General features: G+C 37.6%; 1 protein-coding gene across 2 annotated transcripts in view; it reads right to left on the minus strand.

Moving 5' to 3' along the window:
- KIAA0825 (KIAA0825 ortholog) overlaps positions 1-16,556 on the minus strand; it is a 411,447-nt gene that overhangs the window by 373,626 nt on the left and 21,265 nt on the right. The window contains exon 1 of one of the 2 annotated variants that reach the window (XM_029217063.1): positions 2,975-3,065. The exons of the other annotated variant lie outside the window; for it this stretch is intronic. The gene's annotated coding sequence lies outside the window, so the exon portion shown is untranslated. Of the gene's footprint in view, positions 1-2,974; positions 3,066-16,556 lie in introns of those variants that run through there. 2 annotated transcript variants of the gene reach the window in all.

A 16,556-nucleotide genomic window follows, 5' to 3' on the forward strand; every position in this document is an offset into this window, starting at 1 on the left:
AAATAATAATAACGACTGCAGTAATAATAATAAAAATACAACAAACTATTCTTTAAAAATGGGTTCAAAATCCACTAAAATAATAATCATGAAGAAATATAGCAATGCAGAAAATGCTGAAAAGGACAGGTGAAAACAGGACCCAAGCACACACATACGCATTACATTGCAACTGTTTAACAATATGTCCACAAAATTTTTGGTTAGGAAAATCAATAAGCATGTATTTTCTCCCCTTCTCCTCTAGAGACTCCCTTAAAGAGATAAAAAAAGGTTTGTGTTGGGGTGAGGGAACAGGATGTAAACTCACAAAAATGAAGAGACTGAGAGGCATCACTACAAATTTGTACAAGGTAAGACAGATGAAAGAGCTTTCATGGTAAAAACAGATTGGAAAAAGCAAAACTCTAGAATGTGTGCAGAGAACGCTGCAATTAAAGGAATGTCCTATATCATTGGCAGAAGTGTGGAGTAAGAAGTGAAGCTAAAGTATGCAATCAGTTGACTGCCCAAGAAACACTGAATCTCCCTCCCCTACCTTTTTGTACAGCAATTTCTTTTATTTTTTCCTTCTCTGTAGTTAAATATCTGACTGTGAGTATAAAAAAAAAGAAAAGAAAAGTAAATGGGAAAAGTGTTGTGTTTGAAGATATGAAATAACTATCTAGAAAATTAGGGATCGAAAGAGATGGGAGGGAGGGGATTAGGAAAACATGGTGGAGTCGAAGGACTTGAGCTCACCTCCTCATATGAAAACACCAAAATCAAAACTAACTGTTGAACAACCACTGAAAAAAAGACTGGAACATACCAAAAAAGATAATCCGAAGACAAAGAAGAAGCCACAACGAGACACTAGCAGGGGCACTTTCATCATATAATCAAATCCCATACCCGCTGGGTAGGTGAGCCACAAACTGGAAAATAATTATATCACAGAGGTTCTCCCACAGGAGTGAGATTTCTGAGCCCCACACCAGGCTCCCCAGCCAGGGGGTCTGGCATCAGGAGGAAGAGCCCCCAGAGCATTTGGTATTGAAGGACAGTGGGCCTTGAGTGCAGTAGCTCCATAGGACTGGGGTAAACAGAGACTCCACTCATGGAGGGCACACACAAAGTTTCATGTGCTCTGGAACCCAGGGCAAAGCAGTGACTCCATAGGAGCCACGGCCAGACCTACCTGCAGGTCTTGGAGGGTCTCCTGGGGAGGTGGGGGTCATATGTGGCTCACTGTGGAGATAAGGACACTGATAGTAGAGGCCCCAGGGAATATTTAGCATGAGCACTCCTGGACATTGCCATTTTGGCACTGAGACCTGGCCCCATCCAACAGCCTGCAGGCTCCAGTGCTGGGATGCCTCCAGCCAAACAACCAACAATGTGGGAACACAGCCCCACCCATCAGCAGACAGGGTGCCTAAAGTCATCCTGAGCCCGCAGCTGCCTCTAAACACACCCCTTGACATGGCCCTGGCCTTCAGAGGTAAAGACCCAGCTCCATCCACCAGTGGGCAGGTACCAGTCCTGCTCACCAGGAAGCCTGCACAAGCACCTCAACCAACCTCACCCACCAGGGAGCAGACACCAGACGCAAGAGGAACTACAATCCTGCAGCCTGTGGAACAGAGAACACAAACGCAGAAAACTAGAGGAAGGGAAGAAAAAGAATTACAAAAACAAATCCAAAACAATTAACAAAATGGCAATGAGAACATATATATCGATAATTACCTTAAATGTAAATGGATTAAATGCTCCAACCAAAAGACAAAGACTGGCTGAATGGATACAAAAACAAGACCCATTTATATGTTGTCTACAAGAGACCCACTTCAGATCTAGGAACACATACAGACTGAAAGTCAGGGGATGGAAAAAGATATTCCATGCAAATGGAAATCAAAAGAAAGCTGGAGTAGAATACTCATATCAGACAAAATAGATTTTAAAATAAAGACTGTAAACAAAAGACAAAGAAAGACACTACATAATGATCAAGGGATCAATCAAAGAAGAAGATAAAGCAATTGTAAATATATATGCACTCAATATAGGAACACCTCAATATATAAGGCAAACGCTAATAGCCATAAAAAGAGAAATTGACAGTAACACAATAAAGGTGGGGGACTTTAGCTCCCCACTTAAATCAATGGACAGAACATCCATAAAGAAAATCAATAAGAAAACACAGGCCTTAAATGACACATTAGACCAGATGGACTTAATTGATATTTATACAACATTCCATCCACCCAAGTACACATGGAACATTCTCCAGGATAGAGCACATGCTGGGCCACAAAGCAAGCCTCGGCGAATTTGAGAAAATTGAAATCATATTAAGCAACTTTTCCGACCACAACACTATGAGATTAGAAATCAAATACAAGAAAAAAACTGTAAAAAACACAAACACACGGAGATTAAACAATATGTTACTAAACAACCAATGGATCATTGAATAAATCAAAGAGGAAATGAAAAAAATACCTAGACACAAATGAAAGAGAAAACACAATGATCCATAACCTAGGGTACACAGCAAAAGCAGTTCTAAGAGGGAAGTTTATAGTGATACAATCTTACCTTAGGAAATAAGAAAAAACTCAAACAACCAAACATTACACCTAAACCAACTAAAGAAAGAAGAACAAATAAAACCCAAAGTTAGTAGAAGGAGAGAAATCATAAAGATCAGAGCAGAGATAAATGAAATAAAGATGAAGAAACAATAGAAAAGATCAATGAAACTAAAAGCTGATTCTGTGAAAAGATAAACAAAATTTATAACCCTTTAGCCAGAGAAAAAAAGGAGCAGGCCCAAATCAATAAAATTAGAAATGAAAAAGAAGTTACAACAGACACCACAGAAATACAAAGGATGATAGAGATTACTACAGGCAACTATATGCCAATAAAATGGACAACCTGGAAGAAATGGAAAAATTCTTTTTTTTTAAATTTTATTTACCTTAATTATTTATTTTTGGTTGTGCCAGGTCTTAATTGCAGCCAGTGGGCTCCTTAGTTGCAGCCAGCGGGCTCCTTAATTGTGGCATGTGCACTCTTAGTTGCAGCATGCATGTGGAATCTAGTTCCCTGACCAGGGATCGAACCCTTGTTCCCTGCATTGGGAGGCAAATTCTTAACCAGCACACCAACATGGAAGTCTCTGGATGAATTCTTAAAAGGTACAATCTTCCAAGACTCAACCTGGAAGAAAGAGAAAATATGAACAGACCAATCACAAGTACTGAAATTGAAACTGTGATTAAAAAACTTGCAACAAACAAAAGTCCAGGACCAGATCGCTACACAGACGAATTCTATCAAACATTTAGAGAAGAGTTAACACTTATCCTTCTGAAACTATTCCAAAAAATTGCAGAGGGAGTAACACTTTCAAATTCATTCTATGAGGCCACCATCATCCTGATACGAAAACCAGACAAAGATACCATAAAAAAAGAAAACTAGAGGCCAATATCACTGATGAACATAGATGCAAAAATCCTCAACAAAATGCTAGCAAATCAAATCCAACAATATATTAAAAAGATACACCATGATGAAGTGGGATTTATCCCAGGGATGCAAGGCTTCTTCAACATAGACAAATCAATCAATGTGATACACCATATTAACAAATTGAAGAATAAAAACCACATGATCATCTTAATAGATGCAGAAAAAGCTTTTGACAAAATTCAACACCCATTTATTATAAAACTCAACAGAAACTGGGCACACAGGGAACCTACCTCAACATAATAAAGGCCATATATGATAAACATCATACTCGACAAGGAAAACCTGAAAGCTGAAAGATCAGGAGTAAGACAAGGATGTCCACTCTCTCCACTTTTATTCAACATAGTTTTGCAAGTCCTAGCCATGCCAATCAGAGAAGAAAAAGAAATTAAAAGAATCCAAATTGGAAAAGATGAAGTTAAACCAGCACTGATTGCAGATGACATGATTCTACACACAGAAAATCCTAAAGATGCTACCAGAAAACTTCTACGGCTCATCAGTGAATCTGGTAAAATTGCAGGATAAAAAATTAACACATAGAAATCTCTTGCATTTCTACACACTAACAACAAAAGATCAGAAAGAGAAATTAAGCAAACAATCCCAATTACTATCACGAGAAATTAAGCAAACAATCCCAATTACTATCACATCAAAAACAATAAAATACCTGGGAATAAATCTACCTAAGGAGGCAAAAAATCTATACTCTGTAAACTATAAGAGACTGATGAAAGAAGTAGGAAATGACACAAACAGATGGAAAGGTATACCATGTTCTTGGATTGGAAGAATCAATATTTTCAAAACGACTATATTACCCAAGGCAATCTACATTTTCAGTGCCATCCCTATCAAATTACCAATGGCATTTTTCACAAAACTAGAACAAAAAAATTTTTAATTTGTATGGAAACACAAAACATAACACAATCCTGAGCAAGAAAAACGGAGCTGGAGGAATCAGGTTCCCTGACTCAGACTATACTACAAAGCTAAGTAACCAAAACAGTATGGTACTGGCACAAAAACAGAAATATAGATCAACGGAACAGGATAGAAAGCCCAGAAATAAACCCACGCACCTACGGTTCATTAGTCTACGACAATGGAGGCAAGAACATACAGTGGAGAAAAGACAGTCTCTTCAGTAAGTGGTGCTGGGAAAACTGGACAACTGCATGGAAAAGAATGAAATTAGAACATTCTTTAATAACATACACAAAAATAAACTCAAAAAGGATTAAAGACCTAAGTGTAAGACTGGATACTATAAAACTCTTAGAGGAAAACATAGGCAGACCACTCTTTGACATAAATCGTAGCAATATCTTTTTGGATCTACCTCCTAGAGTAATGAATATAAAAACAACAACAAAAAAAACCTAAAGGGGAACTAACTAAACTTAAAAGCTTTTGCTCAGCAAAGAAAACCATACACAAAATGAAAAAAAATCCCACAAAATGGGAGAAAATATTTGCAAATGAAGCAATAAACAAGGGATTAGTCTCCAAAATATACAAGCAGCTCATGCAGCTCAATATCAAAAAAAACCCAAACAACCCAATCAAAAAACAGGCGGATCTAAATAGACATTTATCCAAAGACATACAGGTAGCCAAAAAGCACATGAAAAGTTGCTCAGGGCTTCCCTGGTGGCGCAATGGTTGAGAGTCCGCCTGCCGATGCAGGGGACATGGGTTCGTGCCCTGGTCGGAGAAGATCCCACACGCCGCGGAGTGGCCGGGCCCGTGAGCCATGGCCACTGAGCTTGCGCGACCGGAGCCTGTGCTGCGCAACGGGAGAGGCCACAACAGTGAGAGGCCCAAGTACCGCAAAAAAAAAAAAAAAGTTGCTCAACATTGCTAATTATTAGCAAAATGCAAATCAAAACTACAATAAGGTATCACCTCACACAGGTCAGAAGGGCTGTCATCAAAAAGTCTACAAACAATAAATACTGGAGAGGGTGTGGAGAAAAGGGAAGCAACCTACACTGTTGGTGGGAATGTAAATTGGTACAACCACTATGTAGAACAGTATGGAGGTTCCTAAAAAAAACTTAAAATAGAACTACCATATGATTCAGCATTCCCACTCCTGGGCATATATTCAAACAAAACTCTAATTCAAGAAGATACATGCACTCATGTGTTCATAGCAGCACTATTCACAATAAGCAAGACATGGAAGCCACCTAAATGCCCATTGACAGAGGAATGAATAAAAAAGATGTGGTACATATACACAATGGAATATTACTGAGCCATAAAAAAGAATGAAATAATGCCATTTGCAGCAACACAGCTGGACCTAGAGATTATTATACTAAGTGAAGTAAGTCAGACAGCGAAAGACAAATACCCTATGATATCACTTATATGTGGAATCTAAAAAAATGATATATGAACTTATTTATAAAACAGCAACACAGGGGCTGGCCTGGTGGTGCAGTGGTTGACAGTCCGCCTACCAATGCAGGGGACGTGGGTTCGTGCCCCAGTCCAGGAGGATCCCACATGCCGCGGAGCAGTTGGGTTCGTGAGCCATGGCCACTGAGCCTGCGCATCCGGAGCCTGTGCTCCACAATGGGAAAGGCCACAACAGTGAGAGGCCTGCGTACCGCAAAAAAAAAACAAAAAAAAAAAACAAAACAGCGACAGACTTCGAAAACAAATTTACAGTTACCAAAGGGGAAAGGTTGGAGGGTGATAAATTAGGAGTTTGGGTTTAACATATACACACTACTATATATAAAATAGAAAACTAGGAAAGGTAGCATGGGTTCCCCAAAGAAAAGTCTGTCTCATTCTGGCCTTTAGCTGACTTCCATCATAATCATAGTAACCCACCTATTCACTCTAAAGCAAACTGTACCAGTCAAATCAGTGCCATCCAAATATAGTTTCTAGGCAGCTTTTTGATTTTCTTCTTTCTATTATGAATGCACAGTCAAGGACAATTGGGTACTTGAAGAAAACTTTTTTTCACATTTGAAACCAATGTAAAACAATAATTAGCCCCCAAAGAAAATGGAGATAAGTCCATTAATAGAATATGTAAATTTTCCATCATCCTAAGAGAGTAAAGAAAAAAATGTACACATAATACACGAGCAGAAGCAGCACATCCAGCTATGGCTGAGTACAATCAGTAAATACTCTTCCAAAAAAGAAACTATAGAGGTAGACAAAATTGACAAATACAACCACTTTAGTCACCTAGAAATAGACCAAAGGAAGATAACAATTTGAAAAGCATTTATATTTGAAAAACTATTAATCTTTAGGTAGGAAAACTAGGACCCTCTGGTATTCTAGCCTAGAGCTACCCTTATCAACATCAACCACAACTCAGTGAGTACAGAGGTTCTTCCATGGTGGGGAAGGTTGTTAGAACCAGAAACATTTCTGCTGTGGTCAAAGGGGGCTCACTGGTACTTAAGTGGTGGGTGATGTCCACCTCCAGCAGTGTTTCAGTGGAAGTGATGGCCTTAAAAAAGTGAGCAAGCAAGGAGAGTCAAGAGCTCAATTAGGCCAAGGTTATGTTCACACTTGGAGCAAGGGTACTCTTGGCTATGGCTGAGAGTATGTACAATGCAGGCCTGAGAGGAAGAAAGCTAGCCACACATTCCAGAGGCGGAACAATCACATGCACAAAGGAAATGTGAAAGAGCTCAGCAGAAAGCAAAAGCTGGGCACATTCGAAAACAATGTAAACTTTAAATATTTTCCTCTATCAATACAGAGATCCATGAGCACATGACAGATGACTTAGTGACTTGAAGTGTTTGCACACATCCACTATCCAACCATCAGCTTATCATTTAAGCTTTACAGACACAGAGGCAAGTCCTAGGAAGCCAAATGTAAAACTCATAACAAGAATCTCAAAAAAAAAAAAAAGGTCAGTGGCCACTTATCACAAGGGAGGTAGGTGTTACTGACTTAGTTTAGGCAAATTACTAAACAAGGAAACAATCAAATAAACAAAGAAACATCAGGGAGAAAAAAAATTCAGAATCCAGAGTTGCTACAATATACGATCTAAAATATACAGTTTTCAGCAAAAATTATGAGACATGCAAATAAATAGGGAAAAAGCAGCCAATAGAAACTAAGTATCCCTGGATGTTGAATTTAAATGAAGACTTTAAAGCAGATATTATAAATACATTCCATGAACCAAAGGTGACCATATTTAAAGAATAAGAGGAAAGTACGGCAATGATGAATAAAAAATGTAAGAGATTCACAATAAGGAGAAATAAATTTTTTAAAAGAACCAAATGGAAATTTTGGACTTGAAAAGTGTTATTAAATGGAAAGTCACTATAGGAACTTGACAGCAGATTCAAGATGATCTGAAGAAAGAATTAGTGAATTTAAAATAGAGGAATATAAATTATCCAATCTGAAGAACAGAGAGAAAAAATAATTTAAAAAATGAACAGGACTTCCCTCATGGTGCAGTGGTTAGGGAACCGCCAGCCAATGCAGGGGACACAGGTTCAAGCCTTCGTGTGGGAAGATCCCACATGCCGTGGAGCAACTAAGCCGGTGCACCACAACTACTGAGCCTGTGCTCTAGAGCCCATGAGCCACAACTACTGAGCCTGCGTGCCACAACTACTGAAGCCCGCGTGCCTAGATCCTGTGCTCTGCAACAAGAGAAGCCATCACAATAAGAAGCCCGTGCACCGCGAAGAAGAGTAGCCCCTGCTCGCCGCAACTAGAGAGAGCCCGTGTGCAGCAACGAAGACCTGGTGCAGCCAAAAATAAATAAATTAAATAAATTAATTTAAAAAAAAAAGAACAAAGACTCAGACATTTTGGAAAATCACAACTATATCAAAAAGCATGTAATGAGTATCCCAGAAGGAATGGAAACAGAAAAAGGGATAGAAAAAAATAGATGAAGAAATAAGGGATAAAAACATACCAAATTTGATGAAAAACATTCATCTACTCATCAAAGAAATTCAACAGACCCCACGCAGGACAAATATAAAGAGATGGATATTTCAACATAACATAATCAAACTACTGGTGAACAAAGAGAAAGAGAAAATCCTAAAAGCAGCAAGAGAAAAGTATATCATCACATATAGGTGAGCATCAATGAAACGATGGAGGCCAGAAGTCAGTGGAATGAGAAATTCAAAATGCTGAAAGAAAAAAAAAAACTATCTACTAATTATCCTATATCAAGAATAACTATGCTGTAAAGCAATTATACTGCAATAAATATGTTAAAAAAATTAAAAAATAAAACTGGAGATAAATAAGGTAGAGAAAAAAAAAAAGAATAACTAGCTTTAGGCTTCCCTGGTGGCACAATGGTTGGGAATCGGCTGGCCAATGCACAGGACACAGGTTTGAGCCCTGGTCTGGGAAGATACCACATGCCGAAGGCCAACTAAACCTGTGTGCCACAACTACTGAGCCTGGGCTCTAGAGACAGTGAGCCACAACTGCTGAGACCGTGTGCCACAACTATGAAGCCCACGTGCCTAGAGCCTGTGCTCCGCAATAAGAGGAGCCACCGCGTTGAGAAGCCCATGCACCATAACAAAGAGTAGCCCCCGCTCACCGCAACTAGAGAAAGCCTGCGTGCAGCAACGAAGATGCAATGTAGCCAAAAATAAAATTAATTAATTAATTAAAAAAAAAGAATAACTACCTTTTAAATTGAGGCAAAATAGAGCCATCACTTTTAACACTGAAGATGAAATAAAGATTGAGAATTTGTTGTTAGCAGATGGGTCTTAAAAGAATATTAAGGAAAATCCTTCAAGCGGCAAGGAATTGACACCAGATGGTAATTTAAATACAAAGTAAGAAATAAAGAGCTCCAGAAATGGTAAATATGTGGGCTAATATAAAAGGCTCTAGAAAATATTATCTCATTTCTTTTAATTGAACTCTTTAAAAGACATAGATTGCATAAAGCAACAACTATAGTAATGCATTGATTATTTTAAAACATGTAGAGATGTAACACATATGACAATAATAGCAGAAAGGACAGGAAGGAATAAAACTATGCTGAGAGGACTTCCCTGGTGGTGCAGTGGTTAGGAATCCGCCTGCTAATGTGGGGTACATGGGTTCGAGCCCTGGTCCGGGAGGATCCCACATGCCACAGAGCAACTAAGCCCGTGCGCCTAGAGCCCATGCTCTGCAACAAGAGAAGCCCCCCACTCACCGCAACTAGAGAAAGCCCACGGGCAGCAACGAAGACCCAGTGCAGCCAAAACTAGAATTTAAAATAATAATAAGAAGAAGAAATAAATAATTAAAAAAAAACTATGCTGAAAGAAAATTTCTCTATTTTATCAAAATTAAGTCAGTAGTAACTGGTTGCATTAAGCTGGCTGTGGTAAGTTAAGATGTAGACTATGTTCTCTAGTGCAAACACTAAGAAAATAACTTTTTAAAAGGTAAAGTACCACTAGAAATTAAAATATGACTATATTAAAAATATTTATCTAATACCAAAGAAGGCAACCAAAGTAGAAGAAAGAAATAAAAGAGACAAGTCATATAAAAACAATGCAATATGTAAAAATATATAAAAAAAAGGAAAATGTAAACGTGATCATGCTAATAAGTACATTAAACATAAAAGGTCTAAACACCTCAATCCAAAGGCAGGAAAAGTTAGACTAGATAAAAATGCAAGATGCAACCATGTGTCATCTATACAAGACATATTTTACATTCAAAGACAATAGATTAAAAGTTAAAAGATGGAAAAGATATGCCATACAATAGCTGAAGTTACTGTACTAATATTAGACAAAAAAGCCTTCAAGAAATAGTACTTATAGGGGTTCTGGAAGAAGAAGAGAAAAAGAAAGAGACTGAAAAAATATTTGAAGAGATTATACTTGAAAACTTCCCTAATATGGGAAAGGAAATAGTTAATCAAGTCCAGGAAGCACAGAGAGTCCCATACAGAATAAATCCAAGGAGAAACACGACAAGACACATATTAATCAAACTGTCAAAAATTAAATACAAAGAAAACATATTAAAAGCAGCAAGGGAAAAACAACAAATAACACACAAGGGAATCCCCATAAGGTTAACAGCTGATCTTTCAGCAGAAACTCTGCAAGCCAAAAGGGACTGGCAGGACATATTTAAAGTGATGAAGGAGAAAAACCTACAACCAAGATTACTCTACCCAGCAAGGATCTCATTCAGATGTGATGGGGAAATGAAAACCTTCACAGACAAGCAAAAGCTGAGAGAGTTCAGCACCACCAAACCAGCTTTACAACAAATGCTAAAGTATCTTCTCTAGGCAAGAAATACAAGAGAAGGAAAACACCTACAATAACAAACCCAAACAATTAAGAAAATGGGAATAGGAACATACATATTGTTAATTACTTTAAATGTAAATGGATTAAATGCTCCCACCAAAAGACACAGACAGGGGCTTCCCTGGTGGCACAGTCGTTGGAGTCGGCCTGCCAATGCAGGGGACACAGGTTTGTGCCCCGGTCCAGGAAGATCCCACATGCTGCGGAGTGGCTAGGCCCGTGAGCCATGGCCGCTGAGCCTGCGCGTCTGGAGCCTGTGCTCCACAACGGGAGAGGCCACAACAGTGAGAGGCCCGTGTACCACTAAAAAAAAAAAAAAAAAAGACAGACTGGCTGAATGTATACAAAAAGAAGACTGATATATATGCTGTCTACAAGAGACCCACTTCAGACCTAGAGACACATACACACTGAAAGTGAGGGGATGGAAAAAGATATTCCATGCAAATGGAAACCAAAGAAAGCTGGAGTAGCAATTCTCATATCAGACAAAATAGACCTTAAAATAAAGACTATTAGAGGAGACAAAGAAGGACACTACATAATGATCAAGGGATCAATCAAAGAAGAAGATATAACAACTGTAAATATTTATGCACCCAACATAGGAGCACCTGAATACAGAAGGCAAATACTAAAAGCCATAAAAGGGGAAATAGACAGTAACACATTCATAGTAGGGGACTTTAACACCCCACTTTCACCAATAGACAGATCATCCAAAATGAAAATAAATAAGGAAACACAAGCTTTAAATGATACATTAAACAAGATGGACTTAATTGATATTTATAGGACATTCCATCTAAAGACAACAGAATACACATTTTTCTCAAATGCTCATGGAACATTCTTCAGGACAGATCATATCTTGGGTCACAAATCAAGCCTTGGTAAATTTAAGAAAATTGAAATTGTATCAAGTATCTTTTGTGACTACAATGCTATGAGACTAGATATCAATTACAGGAAACGATCTGTAAAAAATACAAACACATGGAGGCTAAACAATACACTACTTAATAACGAAGTGATCACTGAAGAAATGAAAGAGGAAATCAAAAAATAACTAGAAACAAATGACAATGGAGACACGACAAGGCAAAACCTATGGGATGCAGCAAAAGCAGTTCTAAGAGGGAAGTTTATAGCAATATAATCCTACCTTAAGAAACAGTTAACATCCCGAATGAACAACCTAACTTTGCACCTAAATCAATTAGAGAAAGAAGAACAAAAAAAACCCAAAGTTAGCAGAAGGAAAGAAATCATAAAGATCAGATAAGAAATAAATGAAAAAGAACTGAAGGAAACGATAACAAAGATCAATAAAACTAAAAGCTGGTTCTGTGAGAGGATAAACAAAATTTAAAAACCATTAGCCGGACTCATCAAGAAAAAAAGGGAGAGGACTCAAATCAGTAGAATTAAAAAGGAAAAAGGAAAAGTAACAACTGACACTGCAGAAATACAAAAGATCATGAGAGATTACTACAAGCAACTCTATGCCAATAAAATGGACAACCTGGAAGAAATGGACAAATTCTTAGAAATGCACAACCTGCTAAGACTGAATCAGGAAGAAATAGAAAATATGAACAGACCAATCACAAGCACTGAAATTGAGACTCTGATTAAAAATCTTCCAACAAACAAAAGCCCAGGACCAGATGGCTTCACAGGCGAATTCTATCAAACATTTAGAGAAGAGCTAACACCTATCCTTCTCAAACTCTTCCAAAATGCAGCAGAGGGAGGAACACTCCCAAACTCATTCTACGAGGCCACCATCACCCTGATACCAAAACAAGACAAGGATGTTACAAAGAAAGAAAACTACAGGCCAATATCACTGAGGAACATAGATGCAAAAATCCTCAACAAAATATTAGCAAACAGAATCCAACAGCATATTAAGAGGATCATACACCATGATACAGTGTGGTTAATTCCAAGAATGCAAGGATTCTTCAGTACACGCAAACCAATCAATGTGATACACCATACTAACAAACTGAAGGAGAAAAACCATATGGTCATCTCAATAGATGCAGAGAAAGCTTTCGACAAAATTCAACACATATTTATGATAAAAACCCTCCTGAAAGTAGGCATAGAGGGAACTTTCCTCAACATAATAAAGGTTATATATGATAAACCCACAGCCAACATCGTCCTCAATGGTGAAAAACTGAAAGCATTTCCACTAAGATCAGGAACAAGACAAGGTTGCACACTCTCACCACTCTTATTCAACATAGTTTTGGAAGTTTTAGCCACAGCAATCAGAGAAGAAAGGGAAATAAAAGGAATCCAAATCAGAAAAGAAGAAGTAAAGCTGTCACTGTTTGCAGATGACATGATACTATACATAGAGAATACTAAAGATGCTACCAGAAAACTACTAGAGCTAATCAATGAATTTGGTAGAGTAGCAGGACACAAAATTAATGCACAGAAATCTCTGGCATTCCTATACACTAATGATGAAAAATCTGAAAGTGAAATCAAGAAAACACTCCTATTTACCATTGCAACAAAAAGAATAAAATATCTAGGAATAAACCTACCTAAGGAGACAAAAGACCTGTATGCAGAAAATTATAAGACACTGATGAAAGAAATTAAAGATGATACAAATAGATGGAGAGATATACCATGTTCTTGGATTGGAAGAATCAACATTGTGAAAATGACTCTACTACCCAAAGCACTCTACAGATTCAACGCAATCCCTATCAAACTACCACTGGCATTTTTCACAGAATTAGAACAAAAAATTTCACAATTTGTATGGAAACACAAAAGACCCCAAATAGCCAAAGCAATTTCAAGAATGGAAAACAGAGCTGGAGGACTCAGGCTCCCTGACTTCAGACTATACTACAAAGCTACAATAATCAAGACAGTATGGTGCTGGCACAAAAACAGAAATATAGATCAATGGAACAGGATAGAAAGCCCAGAAATAAACGCACGCACATATGGTCACCTTATCTTTGATAAAGGAGGCAGGAATGTACAGTGGAGAAAGGACAGCCTCTTCAATAAGTGGTGTTGGGAAAACTGGAAAGGTACATGTAAAAGTGAGATTAGAACACTCCCTAACACCATATACAAAAAGAAGCTCAAAATGGATTAGAGACCTAAATGTAAGGCCAGAAACTATCAAACTCTTAGAGAAAAACATAGGCAGAACACTCTATGACATAAATCACAGCAAGATCCTTTTTTGACCCACCTCTTAGAGAAATGGAAATAAAAACAAAAATAAACAAAGGAGATCCAATGAAACTTCAAAGCTTTTGCACAGCAAAGGAACCCATAAACAAGACCAAAAGACAGTCCTCAGAATGGGAGAAAATATTTGCAAATGAAGCAACTGACAAAGGATTAATCTCCAAAATTTACAAGCAGCTCATGCAGCTCAATAACAAAAAAACCAAACAATCCAATTCAAAAATGGGCAGAAGACCTAAATAGACATTTTTCCAGAGAAGATATACAGACTGCCAACAAACACATGAAGGAATGCTCAACATCATTAATCATTAGAGAAATGCAAATCAAAACTACAATGAGACATCATCTCACACAGGTCAGAATGGCCATCATCAAAAACTCTAGAAACAATAAATGATGGAGAGGGTGTGGAGAAAAGGGAACACTCTTGCACTGCTGGTGGGAATGTGAATTGGTACAGCCCCTATAGAGAACAGTATGGAGGTTCCTTAAAACACTACAAATTGAACTACCATATGACCCAGCAATCCCATTACTGGGCATATACCCTGAGAAAACCATAATTCAAAAAGAGTCATGTACCAAAATGTTCATTGCAGCTCTATTTACAATAGCAAGGAGATGGAAACAACCTAAGTGTCCATCATCAGATGAATGGATAAAGAAGATGTGGCACATATATACAATGGAATATTACTCAGCCATAAAAAGAAACAAAATTGAGTTATCTGTAGTGAGGTGGATGGACCTAGAGTCTGTCATACAGAGTGAAGTAAGTCAGAAAGAGAAAGACAAATACCATATACTAACACATATGTATGGAATCTAAGAAAAAAAAATGTCATGAAGAACCTAGGGATAAGACAGGAATAAAGACACAGACCTACTAGAGAATGGACTTGAGGATATGGGGAGGGGGAAGTGTAAGCTGGGACAAAGAGAGTTGCATGGACATGTATATACTACCAAACGTAAAATAGATAGCTAGTCGGAAGCAGCCGCATAGCACAAGTAGATCAACTCGGTGCTTTGTGACCACCTAGAGGGGTGGGATAGGGAGGGTGGGAGGGAGGGAGACGCAAGCGGGAAGTGATATGGGAGCGTATGTATATGTATAACTGATTCACTTTGTTATAAATCAGAAACTAACAAAAAAAAAAAAAAAGAAAGAAATAGTACTTGAGGGGACTTCCCTGGTGGTCCAGTGGGTAAGGCTTTGTGCTCCCAATGCAGGAGGCCCCAGCTCCATCCCTGGTCGGGGAACTAAATCCCGCATGCATGCCGCAACTAAGAGTCCGCATGCTGCAACTAAGAATTTTGGGTGCCACAACTAAGAAGTTCGCATGACGCAATTAAAGATCCAGCATGCCGCAACTAAGATACAGCGCAGCCAAAATAAATTAATTAATTTAAAAAAAAAGAAATAGTATCTGAGAAAAACAGATATAAAAGGGTCAATACATCAAAGCGATATAATATTTACAAATATATATGGACCTAAAACAGGGCCTCAAAGTCAACGGAGCAAAAATTGACAAAATTCAAAGAAGAAATTGACTATTTTAGAATTATAATTAGATATTTCAATCCTCTGCACTCAATAATTGATGGAATTAAACAGAAAATCAGCAAGAGTACAGAAGATCTGAATGCTGTCAACCTATTCAACCTAACTCCCATATACAGACTACTCCACGCAATGATGGGAAAATATACTTTTTTTTTTTCAAATGCCAAAAATTTTTTCAAAAATAGATCATATTCTAGGTCATAAAACAAGTCTCAATAAATTTAAAAGTAATGAGATCATAGGAAGTAGTAAGATCACGTTCTGTAAGTACAACAAAATTAAATCAGAAATCAATAGCATTAAAAATTTTTGGAAAATTCCCAATATTTGGAAGTTAAAGAACATACTTTTAAACAACAAGTCAAAAAAGGAATCACAGGGGATATTAGAAAGTATTTTTTACTGAATGATAGTGAAACACAATTTGTCACATTTTATGGCATACATAAAAAGCTATAGAAGGAAATCTATAGCTTTAAACACGTATCAAAAAAGAAGAAAGTAGAATAAGTACCTCAAGATTCAATCTTAGGACACTAGAAAAAGAAGAGCAAACCACATGCAAAGCAAGGAGATGAAAGGCAACATAAAGGATTATAGCAGAAATAAATGATACAGAAAAGAGAAAAGCAATAGACAATAAAAACAAAAGTTGGTTTTTGAAAATATTAACAAAATTGCAAACGCTTAGCTAGACGATCAAGAGAAAAAGAAAAAGGGCATAAATTACCAAAATAATGAATGAAAAATATATCACTACTGGTCATACAGAAATCGAAAAGATTATAAAACAACACAATGAACAACTTTATGCCAAAAAGTAGACACACAGATGAAATGGACACATTTTTAGAAAGACATAAATGACCAAA

Source organism: Monodon monoceros, unplaced genomic scaffold (genome assembly GCF_005190385.1).
Source record: "Monodon monoceros isolate NGI ecotype Baffin Bay Population unplaced genomic scaffold, NGI_Narwhal_1 Super_Scaffold_12, whole genome shotgun sequence".
Lineage (NCBI taxonomy): Eukaryota > Metazoa > Chordata > Mammalia > Artiodactyla > Monodontidae > Monodon > Monodon monoceros.